The sequence below is a fragment of the Aegilops tauschii genome, chromosome 7 (genome assembly GCF_002575655.3).
Source record: "Aegilops tauschii subsp. strangulata cultivar AL8/78 chromosome 7, Aet v6.0, whole genome shotgun sequence".
NCBI lineage: Eukaryota > Viridiplantae > Streptophyta > Magnoliopsida > Poales > Poaceae > Aegilops > Aegilops tauschii.
In genome coordinates, this window is record NC_053041.3 from 1,367,490 (window position 1) to 1,389,386 (window position 21,897).

At 41.5% G+C, this 21,897-nt stretch overlaps 1 pseudogene; it reads right to left on the bottom strand.

Annotated features, from left to right (window-relative positions):
- Positions 1–1,086: 1,086 nt before the first annotated feature.
- Positions 1,087–6,765, bottom strand: LOC109731719 (desmethyl-deoxy-podophyllotoxin synthase-like; annotated as a pseudogene).
- Between the last annotated feature and the right edge of the window lie 15,132 nt (positions 6,766–21,897).

A 21,897-nucleotide genomic window follows, 5' to 3' on the forward strand; every position in this document is an offset into this window, starting at 1 on the left:
TTCGAAGGTGGGGTAGATAGTGATTTGCTAATTTTTGGTTGCTTGAGAAATAGTTGTTTCCTAGTCGATCTTTCTGTATCATGGTGGTTTTTGTCTGCATTCATTATAATTTTGAATTTAGTTCGCCATAAGCAACATCTATATTTTATTTAACAAATTTATTCATGATTAAATTAAATAAGTTTGCCATAAACCATTTTTGTGTTCATGCCAACTTAGCAATCTACTTACTAGAATTCTGAATTTAGTTCATTGCTACTTTTTTGGGTTCATGATAGGGTTTGATTTGGTTACTTAACTCCAACAATTTGGATAATCAACTAGTATTTCTCAGACACCCTAATGCATGGGCACTCCCATCATTAAAGCATTTAGAAATACCAAACTTAGAAAATTTTCTGTCTTGTTCGCATGAAATTACTGATTTTTCATAAATATTATCTATCACTTACCAAATTACTATTTTGTGGTTTTTTCTGAACAGTTCGAGGTGAGGTAACCCATCTAAATTGCATGCATTGAACTGCATAACATTGACTGGTGAAGTTGGACACAAAAAAAATGAAATCCTAACGAAATTGTAAAGAAGTGAACTTTCACAACAAGGTGAACTTCCCAACAACGAGGCAACCTTCCATACAAAAAAAAGTAAACTTCCCAACAAAAATAGAACTCCCCGAATAAACAATAAATAAAAGAAGAGTTTACCTTATTTCTTTTGGTAAAGGTTATAATAGTCAATTTTGTGGGTTGTGTGTATTATATTAATGCAGTGGTTGGGAGATCAATAAACGAGTTCCTTGAAATGATCCCCTATGGTAGATGTGTACTGTTAGGGAATACATGAGAAGAAATAATTTGACCATTAGTGTCAATAACCTTTGTCATAGATAAAGACATTATAGATGGAAGCAAATAGCTACAAGTATTCAAGGAAATGTAAGACATTATGACAGCCGTTTTGTCACATAAAACTACGGGGTGCGTAGGGGTATTCTTGGGGTTTGTTACAAATACATATTATGATTACATAAGGTACATATGTGAGCTACTTATAGTAAGAGCATGTGGTTTTGCAAGTGTAATTCATCCAAGGGGAACACGAATAATTGGACGCACAAATAGGTTGACCTTCCTTCGAGCAGTGACTCCGAACTCCTCTGTCATGTCTACTTCCCCTGGTTCAACTCCGAGAGGCAGCTCCCAGTTAAAATGGTAAAGAAGGCTAGCCAAAGCAATCGCAAGGTTTGCATACGCAAAATCAATCCCAGGGCAAATCTGCCTCCCAACACCGAAAGGAGTGAACTCGAAGTCCATGCCTCTCAAGTTGGCAACACCCTCACCTTCGAACCTCTCTGGCATGAACTTGTCCGGCTCATTCCAATACTTGGGGTCCCTAGAGATTGCCCATGTGTTGGTTAGGACAATCATCCCTCATGGTACATCATATCCTTGAATCTTGCAGTCTTCCACGCACATTCTAGGGAAGAGCACGGCAGGAGGGTGTAGCCGCAAGGTCTCTTTAATAACTGCCCTGAGGTATTGCATGCTCTTTAGTGCGGCCTCTTGTACTGTAGCCTGTCCTGCGAGAGCACAATCTGCCTCGGACTGCACGCGCCGCATCACCCTTGGGTTCGCCATTAGTTCAGCCATCACCCATTGTAGACTAGTAGCTGTGGTGTCAAGTGCTGCACCAAAGACATCCTGTTGGGAGGGATACAAGCAAGTACTATCAATCAAAAAAAGGGCTGTAAAACTATTAACTAGAGAGTAGGATATATGCGACGTATAAATCTATTATATACATAAAACAGAAGTCAAACAAGCCATCACGTTCGTCCACATATGCTAATTATATTTACATCATCCGATCAAAAAAATAACGGCTGAGATCTAAAAGTTATTACGTAACATATAAAGATGCATGTAGCAATATATTGGACTGTCACGTAGATCTATATCTATATCTATATCTATACCTACTAATAAAGCAAGGTGCGTTTCCCTAATTTTTCATCCATTCACCACCAGATTTTTTTTTCTATACGAGGTGGTACTAAACTTTTGTAGGGGCAGAATTTCATACGTGGGCCGAGCGCGTGGTGACCCAGTAAAGTCAGCTTATTTTTTCCATGCCCACGCGACAACTAAAAAAGTCCTATTTCCCGCACACTGTGGCAAATAGTTCGAGTAACATACAGGGCGCCCAAGACTGGCCCACCCATTTTTTTTGTGTTCTATTTCACTTTTTCCTTTTCTGTTTCTTTCTATTTTTATCACCTATTTCTTTTTTAGTTTCCCCATTCCAAGTCTATTTTTTACTTTTTTCGGAAATTCGAAAATTCTAAAAATGTTCGGAATTTCAATTAATTTTCGAAATTTCGTGAAATGTTATGAGTTACAAAATTGCTTTCTATTTTAAAAAATATTTGCAATTTTTTTGTCTTTCCAAAATTTCTTCAACCTTAAAAACTCATTCGAATTATTTTGAAAATGTTTGTATTTTTCAAAATTGTTCAAGATTTAGAAAATGCATTTGAAAAGAGTTCCAAAATTCTGAAAATATTCATGTTTTAGTGATATGTTCAAAAATTGAAAATAGTTTTTGCATTAAAGAAGCACATTTGATAAAATTCTTCTGAATGTTCAAAACATGTTCACATTTTAAAAAATTGATCACGACTTCAAAAATGTTCGTATTTTTATAAAATGTTCTTGTTTTTAGGAAATGTATGTGAATTTCATGAAATGTTCCTTTCAAATTTTTTGTTCTTTATTTTTCCAAAAATAAATGGAATTTTCAAAATACTGTTCGTAATTGGGAAAAAAATTCACGTTGCCAAATATATTTGGTAGTTCATGTTACGAATTCCAAAATTGTGTTCCTATTTCAGAAAAGTTTGCAAATGTTTTTGTCATTCCTATTTTTTGTCAAAATTTAAAATATTATTCACATTTTTAAAAAAATGTTTGAGTTTTTTCCAAATTTATTCAAGATTTAACAACCGTTACAAATTTGAAAATATTCTAAAAATAAAAATAAATTTCAAAACATGTTCCCATTTCGAAAAATTGTTTACAAATTAGACAATATTCGTATTTTCATAAAAGTTCATGCTTTTAAGAAATGCGTGTGAATTTCAAAAAACGTTTCGTTCAATTTTTTTGTGTTTTTTAATGTATGGAGTTTTAAAAAAATGTTCATAACTTCGAAAATTGTTCACGTGGCCGATATTTGTCAGTTCATAGCTATCTTTTTTTTGAAAAGTTCAAAAAAATAAATCAAAATGTTTCGAATTTGACGTTGCATTGTATTCTTAAATATTCAAGCTGGCCATTGGTTAGCAGGATGTGTTTGTTTGAGTAGCTAGCAACATATGGTCTGGTCTTTGAGGTCTTGAGTTTTTTTTGACTATTTACTGTGAAGCAACAACTCCACGGCCCTTGTGGTCGTGAGTTTGATCACTCCCATACTCGGCCTGCTCCGCATTCCGGCGTATCGAGCTAAGTCGACTTATTCAGAATAAGGGACACCATAAATTATTAATGGTGATAGCTTCTATGTACCAGTAAAACAGAATATGTTGGTTAATTATAATTGAAATAAATTATGGGCACGTGCCAACAAAAAGAGAATATACCGGTTTGGCTCTAATTAAAGGGTGCCATGTTGAAGTAGAGAATACGGACATGTGGGGGTCTTGATCCATTCATATATTGAGCTAGAGACATGTAATTTTATTATCCCGTTGCAACGCACGGGCATGTGTGCTAATATTTCTAATGTATATAGGCTTAAAGCTTCGATGTCGGATCAGGATGTAAAAAACAAGGCACGTTACCCCGAAGGCACGGTGATAGCTTCCATTACCGATTCAATTTCCTAATGAGCCCCGAAGGCCATATACAATAAAAAAGTGGCTGCATGCTAGCCCGTAGTACTAATCAGAAGCGCCCTAAAAAAACTAGCACATGCATGTATATGAATTAACTACTGTACAGTTTAAATTGGAGCGCTCTTAAAATAAGAAAAAGCTCAATTTGTCGTTAAGTAAAAGAGCAAATAGTCATTCTGTATACACATATAGTTGCTAATTTATTTTCCGGTGATTGTTCATTACACGTAGGTAGAATTTTATAAATAAACATATTATTTTGTGTGAAAATAAATAAGCATATTTATCTATCTACGGATTATAAGCTAAAAAGGCAAAAATGTATAGATACAACGCACGTATTATTTACTACTACAGATCCACAAATATCTTTATTTTTTAAGTTTAGAAATAAATATATTTAATAATGATGAAATTACTCATGCGTGTAGAGCACATCTAGAATTACACGTGCTATTTATTTTAAAATGTTCTAGAATCTACAAATATGTCCCTCTTTACTATTGAAAATTCTAGGCACACTATATAAGTACATAGACGGTCTCGAATTCTAGATACGTTTTTCTCTTTCCGCCTTCTCAAATTTCACTTGACCCAAGAATTTGTTTTTACTTTCGAAAAAATCTTGGACCTGAATTATGGGTATATGGTTTTTTTCCAACCCCATATATGTTTCATCTTTTTCTATCGAGAAGATTTTAGTTGTTCGCGAAGGCAAAATCCGTAATTCAGATTCACATATCAGTTTAATTAGCACATGTTTTTGGCAAAAGATGAGAAGTGTGTATCAATTGAGGGCATGTGTTTTCTCAAAATAAAATAAAATTAAGGCCATATCCGATGGCCATGTCTCAAATTTTATACGCCAACCAACAGAAGGAAATCAAATGCATGATTTTTTCTCTAACATATATCTGATTGTGCATATGTTAGAAGCTATTTTTCTATATCTCGGTGCTATAGTAAAATAAATTTGGCATTGTGGCAAATAGTTAGATTGGAAACAACTCCATTTTTATTTCTTTCCAATTTGTAGTTTTGTTAGAAAGTTTTCCATAGTTTCGAATGTCAAATTAATGACACACTAACAACTCAGTGCAATAATAAATATGTAAAATACAAAATAGATTGATATGCACTCGCGAGAGTACAACAAAGACGAACAAAGGTGTGGATGAATCAATGGTAACCAGCGAATTTCATGATTATTAGGGAGAAATAGAGACAGACTTAACTAGAAAGGATAAAATGTTATAAGATGTGTACATTCGATGTACAATATGAGCAAGCAAAACAGAAGATCAATTCCAACATGCCACAATGTGCACGAACGAGCATATTCATCCACATAAACTAGATAATCTGCCTTATTAAGTATATGGTGGGTCCATGGATCATAAAATCAATTTTAGGCATATAAAAATACAAATTTGGATTGGGATAAAGGGGAAACTGTAAAAGTCTAGAGTAGTAAGTCCAGTTGAATAGGAGTTTGTATATGATTTGCAATTCACTGCATGCGAGGTGGAGTGGAGGAGGGAGGTTAGAGATCAATATGAAAGTAAATTCTTTCACATGGTAGGTCACAAAACTCAAATAACATCAATTTTCATCATGGGCCTTGCCAAAAACACTAAACGATCATCAGTAGATTTATATCAAAATGCAATCATATTTCCGCAAGACATATATTATAGACATATTTTTCATTGATAATTAATCACGACAACAAAAATAGCTTCAAGAGAATATAACTACAAGTAAAATAGTATGGCCTGACTTTTGTAACATCATCAAGACAAAACAATATGTATTGATCCTAGCCGCGCAAATGCGCGGGTTACCCCGCTAGTTATAATAAGATAGCACGAGTTGTTTCTTAGATGGCTATAATAACCAGGCCTAAATATGAAGCCTTGGTTGTAACAAGAGAAAGAGAGACAAGAGAGCTTACTATGAGGAGTGCCCTTATGACTCCGTCGGTTAGGGAGACTCGCGTACTGGCATCTTTTTGGATCCTGAGTAACACTTGGACCATGTCCTGCTCGGCATCTCCATCTCTGGCTGCCCTCCTCTCCTCGTGACTCTTGAGGATGCTGTCCATAACGCTGAACACCTCCTGACGGTGCCGCTCCGCCTTGCCGCCGCCGCCGCGCGGCACAAGTCGAACTAGCCACGACGAAGGGAAGAGGTCCCGGAGGCCGAAAATCAACGACAGGTCCATTCCTTGCTTGACGATCCTCAGAAACGTGGCCCTATCGGGCAGCCTGTCCCCAAAGATGGCACGCACCACCGAGTCTGTCACGAACTCCTCCAGCCGCTCGCCGATGTTGACGAGTCGACCATCGGACGTCGCCTGAAGCGACGAGCCCAGGCGCGCCGCCTCCTCCTCGCGGATCCGTCGGAATGCCTCGACTCGCCACGCGCTGAGCAGCTCCATCATGAGGATCCGGCGGAGCAGCCGCCAGTGGTCGCCGTAGGGCGCGAAGACGATTCCCTGGCCGTGCCTGGAGAGCTCGTCGATGCCCGGGCTGCTTAGCCGCGCCGAGAAGGCGGCCTCGTTGCCCTTGTAGATCTCCCTCGCGGCCTCGGCGGAGGAGACAACGATGGCCTCCCGCTCGCACACGCGGAGCAGCATGAGCGGGCCATGGCGGAGGGAGAGGTCGCGCATGATGTGGTGTGGGAGCCCACGCAACAGGTGGTGCAGGCTGCCGATGATCGGAAGCTGCCACGGACCGGGAGGCAGCTTCGAGCGGGGACGCCTGGTGGCAGCGGCGGCGGCGGCGCGTAGGACGGCATGGTAGAGGAGAGCTAACAAGATGCATAGGGCCAAGTGGTACGAGTAGTATGGCAGCGTGAACAGCTCCATGTGCGCCAAAGGGTTACGCGTATCTACAACAGACTAGCAGACCGAAGCCTGTCCATTTATTTATACTAGCCATCATTTTAATAAACATGTGTAGAAACTTTTAGAGAGTAATTTTTAATTTAACATTCTTCTGTTATATATTATATGAGATAGTTTCTCTTGGTTATTAGTCATGAAAAATAAATTATGTCATTTGGCAAGGAAAAGCAGTACGCGCTGTGCAAAAACTCACCATGTGCACAAACATTGCAGTATAGTGGCTAGTTCTCCTTTGGAGCCTAGTGGCAATCAAAGGTGAGAGTACAACGTGCGTGCTCAGATTGGACAATTACTCAAAGGAGCATACCCACAAAAATTGAAAACCTAATAAACAGAACACTCTTTATGTAGAACATGGAAAAGTACTTTGGTGATGTTCTTAAAGCCCAATCCTATGGTTGTAAATATTATGTGAAATGAAATAAATCTAAACAAAAAGAAGGCATGGGAAAAGCTATCCTTAGTAGATCATAACCTGCAAATGTCATAGGGGCTTTAAGCCCAACTAAACTGGATATATTGTTAGTAATAACTCATGAGTAATGCTACACGTACAAACGAGTTACAAGGTTTTACAAAAAGGATTAACTTGATTGGTCAATAGGCGGGGAGGCGGCCCACCCCCTCTGAAAATCAGGGGGGGGGGGGGGGGGCAAGTTTGTGATTGGTTAGTGGATGAAAAGAATCCTAGTCAGCGTGTAATTGCGTGTAACTCTTTGTATGTTTAGCATTATTGATAACTCATTGTCTTGAGAAAAACTCATTGGTTAAGTACAGTGATGACAGAGGAGGCCTACAAAAATAGACAAAGAATACCTAATATTTGTATGCCTAAGAATATCTTACACTTATGATCGCCTAAAGTGGTATAAAATTACACTTGTGTTGCTGACGTTGGAATGCTTACCATTCCTATAACCCATATGCTGTATCCCTATTTGTGTCAAATACTCAAATTCAAGAACACCTATGTATTAAATAATGTACATTGATATGTACAACAGACACCCTGAAATGAAAATAATGTAATAAAATGGTCCATCTATATGATGCTTATTTGGAAGGTTAAACTATGGAAACTTAAAAGCTCCTGCAATAACAAAGAAGAACAGAACCATTAGCAAGTATGAGCACGATGTTGAGAAGCCGCAATGCAGAATAAACATCCTAGAACATGTGACTAAACCTCAAGAGGTTAAGAGAGAAGGTGAGATCCAACTAAAATAAAAATTAAACAAAAGAAACAATCCTCTGGGGTGCTCCAGAAATCATAGCGCCACACACTTTTATGCCTTGTGCATGCAAGGCTGCATGCGAAATAAAAAATATGCAGTTTGGAGAGTATATTGCTAAGAAATAATTTGAACATAGTTAGAGCTAAGAAGAAACTACCTCAAACTCAATACACAATTGCCTATTTATATTATGTCTGGTTTCAGATCAATTACCTTTTGCCACTTATCATTAGCAAAATTGGCCGGATAATAATAGAACTGAGAGGCCTAAGAAAATAGACAAAAGAATAAATATTACTTCTAAAAGTATCTTCCATATTACACAGTTCTAAACAATAGAAAAATTGTCTGCAGGATCTCATCGGATGTCATATTGGCACAAAATTTGCAAGCACGTAAGACATTTGATCCTAATTCATTCCCCACCACAACTTTCCCTACTCCCACTCAACAAAAAAAATGGAAAAGGGGGAACCATAAAAAATAGGAATCATGTAGTCGCAAACAATAGAAATATAAAGGCATCTGAAATAACAAATCAAGAAGAATGATTAGCGAGTTGAGAGCACAATGGTGCCGGTCAGCCGTGATAATATTAAGCATTAGAGAACACATAACTAACTACCAACACACCAAGAGAGTATGAAGTCAGACAAAATATTTGAATATACTGTTTGCATTGCTCCAGAAATTGGTAGCACCACCCAGATTTACGTGGTATGCGGACTCGCATATGAATTTTAAAACATGCATTACGGAGTAAAGATGAAATGCACATTATATGGTGGAAAGATGAGTATAAATACACATAATGGTACTTAAGCGAATTACTCCCTCCGTTCCTAAATGTAAGTCTTTTTAGAGATTTCAATATAGACTACATACAGATGAATATAGACGTATTTTAAAGTATAGTTTGACTCATTTTGCTCCGTATGTAGACCATATTAGAATAACTAGAAAGACATATTTAGCAACGGAGGGAGTAGGTAAACATGCAGCTCAACTTAAACCTATTTGCTTTCTTCTCAACTAAAAGATGGGAGTTACTACATCCGTCCTGGTTTACTAGTCCTTTTCGTATTTTGTGCCAAATTTTGACTAAAGAATTAACTGACAAAATATTAATGCATGTAAGCAAATATTATATCGTTGGATTCATATTTGAACATAGTTTCTAGTTATACTATTTCCTATGACATGCATTAATATTTCATTATTTAAATTTAAGGTCAAAATTTGGCACTGAATACGAAGGGGACCAATAAACTAGGACGGAGGTAGATAACATCTAGCGTTTGTCAACTAAAAGATGGGAGCTAGAGATAAAATAATTGCACTCAAAGACCTAGTTTTCCGACAAAAAGGGATCTGCAACTAAAACAAGCAGTCTGGGAGTTTAGTCTCTTTGTCATGACAGGAGCCTTAGATGCAACCGACACGTACATAACAACAGAACGACGGGGGAGCTTCGGCGAGGCCAAGCTAGGGTGAGTTTGTCAGGCCTAGGGTGGTGCTCGAGGATTAGCTATATGGCGAGTACCTGGACCAGGACTGCTGCCCTTGATATGGGAACCCAGCCTGCAAGGTCAAACCCTCACGCATGAGAGGAGGCCGCCGGCAGAGCAGCGCTGGACTGGACAGACCGGATAGAGGAAGGAAGAATATACTCCCTCCATTCCCTTATACAAGGTCACAAACTCATATTACAGGTACCAAGATAAATATTAATGTCTGCTTTGCAAGCCAACTTTTCTTTTCGCTAATGAGGATCATTAATACGCCTACATGCATGCAAGGAAACTCATTATGCAAGTATTAAACTACATGCATGGAAGTATTAAACAAATTGTTAGTACAAGGAAACTCATTAATTTTTGCTTTGATTACTGTTAGTGGCCAAGTCACATTACATCGTGGTGCTTCTCTATTTTTTAGTACAGTTAGTAAGAAAGTTAGTGAGATAACATCAGGCAGGAGCCAAAAAAATAGGTGGAATTAACCACGATGTGTGGACCTGTCTGGGCCGAACTTGAGCAATCACCGGCGTTGTGTGTGGCCCGTTATTCCTAAGCAACCAAAGCTTAGGCTAGCCAGGTTTCTTACGTGTGTTCTTATAGGAACCAAGCAAAGGTGCACGAATCTAAATTCTACCTCAGAAATTAATTGTGTTTCCGAAAAAAGTGGGATAAAATCCTTTTTTGATTGAATCATGGATATCCAGCTTTGTCTGCTCCTTGCTCTTACAATACTTTTTTCATCACCTTGCTTTTTACGCTTCCGCACCCGCATCAAGGCTCCATCGTCCATCGTCCGTGTGAACTGACCCTTACATAAAAGATGGATCTCAAGAACACAAGTACCAAACCAACCAGGGTAACCTCGTAGAGGAAGGGGGCGTTTATGGAGGGGACTTTTTACTGCAAGGAAAAGTGCAATCAAGAGCAACGTGGGACTGCTACATGAGATTATTGGGTTTAGATTAGATCAGCAAGACTCAGATGATGGCGGCGCTGGAGGCAGCCTTCGATAGATTACAGGTCCTCGAGCAGGAGGTGGAGAAAAGGAATACGTGAGGATAGGACAACAATTTTTAGAGGGTGAAAACACTTCTTTATTATGGAGGAAAGCTTGCATCCAACGGTTGATATATATCTCTATATCTTCTCTGCCTACTAAGAAAGGAGCTATTGCTTTTGGTCGTCCGTCACAAAAATTACTCTCGAAGTTGTTAATAATTACCCACCATGCCATCTATCTCTACCTATTAATAAATGAGCTATTGCTTATGGTCGTCCGTCATGAAAATTACAGTCGAAGTTGTTATTAATTACCAACCATATGATACACTTATATGCCAACAGCATGCAAACAGAGCAGGGCCCTATCCCTGTTTCCGCCCCTTTCTTTTCTCCCCCTTTTTCTCGCCTCGTACTCCCCACATGCGGTAATGGGCAGGCCCATTTGCGCCCTTGTTTTTTATTTCAATTTTACCTGTTCTTTATCATTTCTGTTTTTTCATTTTTAAAATTAATTCGGGATTTCCAAAAAATAAAAAATTATAAAAGTTGCAAGTTTGGAAAAAATATATCAAGAAATCATAAAATGTTCGTGATTTAAAAAAACTGTTCGCATATTATTGAAAAAATCATAACTTAAAAAAATGTTTTTGAAACAAAAGATGTTCATGATTTTGGAAAAATTATCGTGTATTCAAAAGATATTCGGTAATTTGAAAAAATGTCCATGAAATTTTTAAACATATTCAAAAAATTTGAAACAGTTCCGTAAATAATGAAAAAAAAGAAACCGTCACTTATGTAGAGGTTTTATTAGGGGCTCTGTAGAGGCCATTTTTATGATTTTACTTAGTCCCTCGCACCAGGGTAAGTAAAAGGTTTCCTTGTTCTGAGCAGCGCTGAGCCCAAAAAATTCACACACCTATGGGTTCGTTTTTGTAAACTACATAAAAATGACTAAATGTTAATTTGCCTCCATACATAACTATGTTTATTCTGGTACCATAGTTTTACTGGTTATGGAAAACACCGCTACGCTAGGCCAAGGCGAGACACATCATTCATCAATATAGCTCAGGCATGGTCTGTCAATGTAGTTTGCTCAGCCAAAAAACATTTCGTTGTGGTGCCTTAGGAAATCAAGTCGTTATGAGGCCATCACATTTTTTAATTTTTAAAATTACTTCTTAAAAGTCCCTTATCTCATCATGACATTCAGGCATAGTTTGTGAAATGACATTTTAAAAGTCCTTATCTCATCCTGACATTTGATTCAGACTTTTTTTTATCTCTACCACATATGCATAATCTGATTATTTTCTCCCGTTGCAACGCACAGGCATATTTCCTAGAATCTCTTAAAAGAAAGATGCACAAAAGACACAGTTGTTTAAGTAACTTGATGGCATATAAAGATATGATGGTTTAAACAACTTCATGGCATAAAAAGATTTAAAGTGCTTAAGCGTAGAATTACGTAAGTTAATCTACACCGTAATAATTCGGTCCCACCAAATAAACGGCTAGTTTTAATTAAAATTGGAATTTTTAGGAAGTGCCTAATTAGTATTTTTAGAAAGTGCCTAATTAGTATAGATATATAGAAAGAAAACGTTTGTAATCGGTCAACCGGCCCACTCACGCACTCACGCCCCAGGCCCACACAGGGCGCATACCTTATCCATTTCTTTTCTTCTTCCCCGTGGGTATCTCCTCCTCTTCTCTTGCTCCTCTACATACACACGGCCTCGGTGGCCGACCTTGGCTCCTGCCTCCTGTGTCGTTCACTCAACCCTTGGGACAACACTGCCATGTCGTTTCCAAGGACGCGCTCGTCGCCACGGCCACACTCTTCGCCATGGCACGCCTGTCCTTATGGGGCCGTACAAGACAGAACCGAGCACCGAATCCTGCGACCAGCGATGGCCAGAACTGCAACCGGCAAACTGGGCTGGCGTCGGGGCTACAACCACGGTGAAGTTTTGCTGGAACCTCCCGACGTTTGGGTTACAAGCACGGTGGTTTTTTGTTGCAACCGCAGTGAACATCTTTTCTATTGGAACCGCGACGAGGGTTGCAACCGATGTACAGACGAGCTACAAGCCTTTTGACATCCGTTAAAAGCATGGATGACGGTCGACGATTCACGTGGCGTGGGGGGGGGGGGGGGGGTACAAACGACGTCCAGAGGAGCTGTAACCGGCAATTTTTTTGTTACTACCTCGACGGCAAAGCGCCACGACTGACCACGCGAATGCTACAATCGTAGTATTGGGAAGTTGCAACATTGAACTGTTTCTAGTAGAACCAGTGACCGCGGCGAGCTGGAAACCATGGGCACGGTGAGCTAGGACTGTGGTCAGGGATGCTGCAATCCATGTCTTTGTGTGCTGGAACTGCGACGAGCTGCATTGGCCACCACGACGGAGTTGGAGCCATGGCCACAATCAAGAAAAGTTGAAACTGTAGTTGTGTTTTGCTGCAAGGTAGGATCGGTATTTTTTGCTAGAACAGTAGCTGCTGGGCGAGGATGGCAAGCGGCGGTGAGTCGGCGAGCTACGAGGCCAGCTGTCTCTCTCTGGGTAATCAGCACGGGGTCATTGGGGGGTCTTTTTTGGGTACTATGGGTGCCGCTGGGACGGGAGGAAGAAGAGGAAGGCGAGGGACGGGGGGAGAAGAGGATGCAGAAGCCAGGTCAAACGGCGGCGCTTCGCTGCATCGGGCGGCTGGGGCATGACCGACTCAATTATTGGGCAGACGTCATGCCGGCACCTAGTACTCGCCTATTTATAAGCGGTGTTGCTAAATCTGATCCGTCCATTGAGACTTAACAAAGTCTCGGTCGGTATTATATTCGTGAGACCTTATGCCGAGATCCGTGCAAAATTTTATTTTAATTTTTTCTTCTTCCTTTTATATATTGTGTAACTCGATTGAGAGTTGGTTAAACCTCGGTTGACTGAGATCAAGCCACACCCATTTATGAGATCCCAGACAACCATTTGAATGCGCTGGTCAGAAAGGAAATAATCTGCGCATCTAGAACCATCCCCTAAAAGGTGTTACAGGAGTAAAATCCCTGATTTACTACGCTAAATTGCACCTAACGATCTTTATACATGTTAGAGGAGTTAGAGATCCAATTTGTGTCCCAGGAGCATGTGCTCCTGCACGCGAAAAATAATTATTGAAATGCCAAAAAATCTACCAATTTTTAAAAATATTTCTACTCACATCCAAATGCTACCTACTGAGATAAACATTTCAGCCTATGAAAAAAAAAACAAAGTGGAACACCAAATGTTACCCAAAATGTCACCCTATACTTTTTTTTCACTCACAAAACACTATTGTTGTGTTTCGCTTAAAATTTCCCAAGGATGCTTGTGACACTAACACGAACATCCACAAAAAAATTAAAAATATTTTGAAAACATTTTACCACTTTTTTGCGGTACTATTCATCCAGGACCAAATGTCCCGGGAGCCAAAACACCCCTCCCTCTGAGGAGTGAAGTTTTTACTACTCGGCCGTCTAGACTCTTAAATATACGTCCATTCATACTTGGAGTAAAATTACCCACACACTCTGTCTCTCTATATATATATATATATATATATATATATATATATATATATATATACACTACTCCCTCCTTCCACGTGCATAAGTCATGCATAAGTCATCTTAGATTGTGCACCGAGATGAAGGTGGAGGGAAAATTCAGAGAACTTAATGTTTATTTGTGAATTACTAGCATTGCATGCAATGAATTGACCACTGCATGTCGTGTTTGGTAGTCTCAAGTCATTGAAAGCATACGCGTGTCTCACATATTTTATTGGTTGATTCCTTTATTTATGTCAAGAAACAAGAAACGAGGTGTGAGTTAATGCACCGCGCCAAGTGTTTTGCGATTATTTAGTTTTCGTAAGGTGGCTTATACACCTAGACGAAGAGAGTATTAAATGATCTCACACCATGCATGATGTGATAGTGATTGTCAGAATTGAAATAGTTATACCACTAAATAAAATTAAAGGCAACAATAACTTATAGCACTCCCTCCATCCAGGTGTGTACCCCACTTAAGGAAGGGCAGCGTAAGGCTGGTCGTAATTGTAGTATCGTAGCTAATATCATGCATACCAACTAGACAATTCTGATGAGGTGTCATATAATTAAATGAAGAAAGGGTTAAGTATCATATCATGATACCGTGTTATAATAAATGTGATGCTAATATGTGTTGTCAATAAATATAGTACTACATGGCACTAATATATGATACTATGCATTTGGAAGGTAGTATTATACACTAGTATCATATGCATGATACTAGTATCATATGCATGATACTAGTATCATATGCATGATACTAGTAGATGATACTCTCCATTAGAGCCAGCCTAATCTAGGCGTGATAAGGTTGGATGACTGGAAATATTAAAAGGGGGCGAAATACTATCAACACACAGTAGTTTCCCTCTAAACACAACTGAAATTGGCTATTAATCGCGTCATTATTGTAGGGACATTCCCGCTAAGAGCAAGTAAAATAGTGGACTTATAGACTACTTACATGGAAAATTTGCCTATGTGAAGGAGATAGACATAAAAAAGTAAGGGGAGTGGGCACTCATGCAAGAGCCTTGCTATATGCGTGCTCCAAGGCAAATGCATAAATGTGAGGAAAGAGATAGAGAGAAGATGAGAAAAAAATACTAATCTTATAGCTAAGCTTGTTGTATGAGTGACTATATGTGTTGGCTATAGATGATATGACAACATTTTATAGCCAGCAGTTGGCTGTATTATTAACCATGCTCTAACCAAGCATGCATATTTTCCCACTTACGCAGCCCACACACCCAAACCCGCTGACTATGTGTTAGGCGACGGATCTCGATCTAGTATTTCTCACACACTGATAGGATTACAATAGTCACTCTATCTTGCGAGAAAGGAAAGAGAAAAACAAAAAGGAAAAGCCGTGCCGTGCCGTGCCGTTCCCTGATCCTTCTGGATACCGAGCCAGCCGCTCCTTGCAGCTTATGTAGCATTCGACCACTCTGGGCCCACGAACCTGCGGTTTGGCTGCTTGATCCGAGGTGGCCAGTAGATGACGCGACCATGTCCCTGATTGGTGGAGAGGCGACCTTTTGCTGCCACGCTGCTCTCTCGCCCTGACTTGGGGCTAGTAGATGGTGCGAGGGGCCAAGTGGAGGGAGACTATGAAGGAGTGGACAAGTGCGAGATCAATATTTAAAGAGAGGGGGCGAGAACGTGCGCTGTTGCGCGCAGTGGCGGAGCCATGAAAAATAAATGAGCTAGGGGGTCAAGCATTGCTAATCCTTTACGAGGAGGGCCAATTCATCAACTTAAACCATTTTACCAGCAATTGTCTAATGATCACATTCATATTAGCCTCGATATATAGTGATGTTAGGGGGGGGGGGGGCAGGGCCCTTGCTACCTCCTGTCTTCGCCACTCTGCGCGCGTATGAGAGATGAAGCGGAAGGCATGGATGATGAGAGGGGGACGTTGGATATATAATTAATGTGTGTGTATTAGCTATGTAACACTATATATAGAGGTATAGATTAATCGATGTGGACATGGGAAAGAGGGTGAAACCTCACTAGATATATAGATTGATCGGTTTGTGTGGGAAACTATGAAAGATCTAGCTATATACACACACACATAGAGGAACATCGATCGTTGCTCATGCACGTGAGAGATAAAGAATGCCCGATATGATGGAGAGGGGGAGGTGTGTGTGTGTGTGTGTGCATGCATGGGAGACCGACATGAAGAAAAAGATTGCATGTGTGCGATGGATAATGCCGATTGGTACTGTGTGTGCATGCATGCACGAGAGAAAGTTAGTGGTACAATTATAAAACAGAAGACGACTGTGTGTGTGTAAAATACTAGATGATGTCATAATCAATGTAAAGTTGAATTCAAATATTTAAATAAGAGATCATGATTTTTGAAACCCATGCATGCATGAATATAACTGAGATATGCGCGGTGTGGTTTGGAAACGAGCATGTTGTACTGTATACACATTGAACAAGGTCAGACTGATTTGAATTTGAGATATCGATGGCAGACATCGTTTGGCCACATTGCATCCGTGCATGGACACACTATTTTAATTGGAGATGATGGCTGGCTTTCGCATCACATATCTATATCTATACCCCTATATATATTATATATTATATTTTTTATATAGTCCGCGGATAACTTTAACTTTGAAAGATGGTCGTTGGATGATGCCAATCCGATGGTACAGAGATGGCAAATTTGAGCACTACTGGCCGTTGGATATCATCTAGATTCCACATATTTTGCCACATGTACAATCTAGAAGACTCCATGGTTGAACTTAAGCATAATGCACAAACCTCAAAACACAAGCACTTCTTCTTTGTTCTAGAATCTTCCGTATCAGAATTGCCCAAATGTTTTTCTACATGATTTGCCATTATTTGTTTTTACTTTATGCCTTACAACGCACAATTCCATGAATCTTAAAATAGATTAGATTTCTTATAAAAACTAGATGATTTTGAATGAAATGAACTATAAGAATTAAACGAACATGTACATCATGCATATATGACTCAAAGCTTACATGCTATAATGTGGTATTTATTCATAATTTGGTTGCCAAATCTCATGCGTGCAATGCACGCATACCTTACTAGTCTAAATGGTGTTTGTGTGCGTGTTGTGCTTGTTGAACACATTATACGTAGTATATCATACATGGTTTAGATTCTGAACATCTAGCTAGAGCATACATGTACTATGATTTGAATTCAACATAAAATGGATACATATATTTGAATTTGAGATCGTACGTGTATGTAGTTCGTATTTATATAGGAATTTACTTCTCCTATATTCATGTCATGTGTTGTGAAGATAATATTTAGATGGTTGTATAACTAACCCGAGTACAATCCCATTCAAACAGGGAAAATGTACTCAAATTTAGTCCATATGCTAGACAACACACATTGTTTTTTTATTGTTGAGGGAAGTGCAAATTGTTTTGGTACTGTACACGTTATGTTTGTTGTCCCGATTTTTTTATTTTTTGTTGTATTTGAATGCATTTCTAGTAATATAGTAAAACGGGACATGGCTCTCTCTAGTGATGAGGTGCGAATTGTATTTTTTGGGTACACGTTAAGCTTGTTCTCCCAAAATTTCAAGCCGCGTCGTGTTATCACTACTTCAGGTTGCTGCTAACGCGACACTACGATCAGAGACCCTTCGACGAAACTGTGTACAATGCCATAATCGCAAACGGTGGTGTAAAAAAATCGTCAAAAAAGGTGCAAAACGTTTGCGATGGAGGATGCATCAAACACGGTTCAGATTTTAGTTGCGTGTGTGATTCAGGGCATACGGTTCAGTTCAATTAACTATTTTCGATGAAGAGGAACAAAAGAAACGGGCAGCCAAATGAAGGTGTGTGCGATGTACAGCATACGGTTCACTCGGATGAACTGTTTGTGATTAGGCAACACAAAATAAATGGTCGGCCAGATGAAGGTTTGTGCGATGTACGTCATGTGGTTCACTTGGATGAACTGTTTGGGTTGACACAAGAGAACAGAAACGGTTCAACTTAACAAGACGTGTGTGTTGTGCGATGGGATTGCATACATAACAACAACGTATATATACACACACACTTATAAGGACATGCTTGCATAACCAAATTAAACATCCACTTATATTGGTGGCTACTACAATCATGGCATTTGCACACACCAAAGTAAACTATTACATGCATAATTACATAGGTGGCTACTACATACATGACATTTTCACACACCAATAAAATAAACTATATATTACATGCATGATTAACTAGCATAAACTCTTATCTGATCATCATCTACTTCTTGTGACGCTTGCTCTGCTTGTGGCTCGATCCGGGCTCATCGATTTGGGTAACGAGGCACTTCCTCATGTCAACGATCCGCCTGTGCATCTCGTAGGATGTGTACACGCTCTTGGCCGCGAACCTGAGGTGAGGTTCATCCAGTTGCCGCATCCAGGCCCTGTGCCAGGATAGGGGGCTTGTTCTCTGGGCATCCTACTTCATCTTTTCGTAGTAGGGGTCGATGATGGCCGAGGCGAGTTCGACCAGGGAGTCCTTCTGCGTGCTGCCCCAGACCCTGTAGTGGTCACGGATTTCAACAAGGTTCTTGCAGGCAAACCCGTAACACTGAGCGCATTTACATCGTCTTTGGTTTCCACCGTGGCGAACTTATAGTTGGTGCTGTTGACAAACCTGTTGAAACGGTCGCAAGGCTCTGTGGCCATGCAGTAGTGGTAGATGAGGACATGATGGCGCACGCACAACTGGGCGACGCCAACCTTCTGATCTATGCCGGGATGACTGAGGGAGTCCTGGATTAAGGGGTCCTCGGGCATCCGACCTATTAGCTATGGGCGGGACTGATGGGCTGTGATGATGCGAAGACCGAAGACGGCACCCGTGTCCGGATAGGACTCTCCTTGGCGTGGAAGGCAAGCTTGGCGGCTAAATATGTAGATTCCTTTCCTTTGTAACCGACTTGGTGTAACCCTAGATCCTCCCGGTGTCTATATAAACCGGAGGACTTAGTCCGGAGATGGACTCATGATCATAGTCATACAAGCTAGACCTCTAGGGTGTAGCCATATGATGTCGTGGTAGATCAACTCTTGTAATACTCATATTCATCAAGATCAATCAAGCAGGAAGTAGGGTATTACCTCCATAGAGAGGGCCCGAACCTGGGTAAACATTGTGTCCCCTGTCTCCTGTTACCATCGACCTTAGACGCACAGCTTGGGACACCCTACCCGAGATCCGCCGGTTTTGACACCGACATTGGTGCTTTCATTGAGAGTTACACTGTGCCGTCCCCAAAAGGTTTGATGGCCCCTTAAATCGTCAATGACGATGCTGTCCAAGGAGAAACCTTCCTCCCCGGACAGATCTTAGTATTCGGCGGCCTCGCACCGCAGGCCAACTCGCTTGGCCGTCTGGAGCAGATCGACAGCTACGCCCCTGGCCATCAGGTCAGATTCGGGAGCTTGAACTACGTCACGGACGTCCGTGGAGACTTGATCTTTGCTGGATTCGAGACCGCGGCGGTCGCTCCTGGTCACCCCGATGAACATGACCTAAATCTGTCATTGGACCACATCCAGGAGATTGCTCCTGCAACTGCTTTTGCCGTAGATCCAGAGCATATTGCGCCATCCAAGGACGGGAGGCTCAACCCCACCACGAGGGCCACAGATCCCACGGTATTGGAGCCGAACATAGACCTAAAGTCACACGACGTCTTTGTCAACGGAACTCCGTACTCGTCTCTGGTCATAAATTCCGAGCCATGTGCATCCGCGGACGCCGAACTTGATCGCTTATCGATCTTTGAGTTCAGCACCGCAGACATCTTTCAACACTCGCCCTTCGGCGATGTGCTAAACTCATTAAAGAATCTGTCCCTGGTGGGGGACTCACAACCAAATTATGTCCGGTTCGAACTGGGGGCTGATGATGGGGGATAATTCAGCTTCCCACCCGCCACCCACTTCATAGCCACTGTCGAAGACTTAACCGACATGCTTGATTACAGCTCCGACGACATTGACGGTACGGACGACGATGCCGACGAGGAGCAGGGCCAAAACCGGCCGCTTACCGGACGTTGGACGGCCACTTCTTCATATGACGTATAGATGGTGGATACACCTAAAGAAACTAACAACGACGACAAAGAGGATCTAGTTAAGGACAAACCTCCTGCGACACAGCCCCGGCACCGGCGTCAGCGGCGCTGGTCTAAGTCACGTCGTACAAAAGACAACAACACCGGCAGCAGAGAAAAAAATACTCCGGACGAAGCCGAAGACGAAGAAGACCCTGTCGGGGCAATCTCCGGACAGGATGAGCGGGAAGATGGGCAAGTTAGCCCCGATGAACAGGCCACACACGAAGACTCAGAGGACAGTAATTATCTTCCGCTCTCCGAGGAGGAGGAGAGCCTCGGCAACGAATATTTCATCATGCCTGAGGAACCTCTCGAGCAGGAGCGCTTCAAACGCCGACTAATAGCCACTACAAGGAGCCTGAAAAAGAAGCAGCTACGGCTTCAAGCTGACCAAGATCTGCTCAATGATAGATGGACCGAAGTCCTGGCCTCCGAAGAATACGGCCTCAGTGGCACAGCAAAAAATTACCCGAAGCGCAAATTGCTGCCTCAGTTCGACGACCAGGCGCTGGAGCCCGTACCATTATCACACAACGCGGCCGACCGACAACCACGCGGTGAGGATAAAGCGGCAACTCAAGCCGAACACCAGACCGCCCGCCTCGCCATAAAGGCAAGAATGAAACAGCTCGGGGTTGTACATGTGACCTTCGGCAGGACCTGGACAGTAAAGCAGGACACACAAAATCGATCTACGGATCGCGAGGACGTGCCTTGACATGCAAGGACGGCTACCTATTCGGACGTGACAAACCCAGCCACGCCCGGGCCAAAAACCGCAGGCGGACTCCATGGGAGGTACGCCGCAGTGTGGCCCAATATAGAGGCGCCGCACACCCTCTTTGCTTCACAGACGAAGTAATGGAGCATGAATTCCCAGACGGGTTTAAACCCATGAATATCGAATCATACAACGGAACAACGGATCCCGCGGTATGGATCGAGGACTTCCTCCTCCATATCCACATGGCCCGTGGAGATGACCTTCATGCCATCAAATACCTACCACTAAAACTCAAAGGACCAGCTCGGTACTGGTTAAATAGTCTGCCGGAAAATTCTATTGGCAGCTGCGAAGATTTGGAAGACGCCTTTCGCGACAACTTCCAAGGAACATATGTCCGGCCACCGGATGCTGATGAATTAAGCCACATTGTCTAGCAGCCCGGAGAGTCAGCCAGGAAGCTCTGGACTAGGTTTTTGTTAAAAAGAATCAAATCGTCGACTGTCCGGACACGGAAGCCCTTGCGGCCTTCAAACACAGCGCCCGGGATGAATGGCTTGCCCGCCACCTCGGCCAAGAAACACCTAAATCAATGACAGCCCTTACACTACTGGAATCAGCTAATTTGCCATCTGCCAGCTCTTTGCCGTCTGCTAGCTGACGGCAAAGAAGCTCTTTGCCGTCTGCCATCTCTTTGCCATCAGCTACCCAAAAGCAGACGGCAAAGAAGCTCTGTGCCGTCTGCCAGCTCTTTGCCGTCCGCCAGCTGACGGCAAAGAATCTTTGCCGTCCGCTGGCGGACGGCAAAGAGTG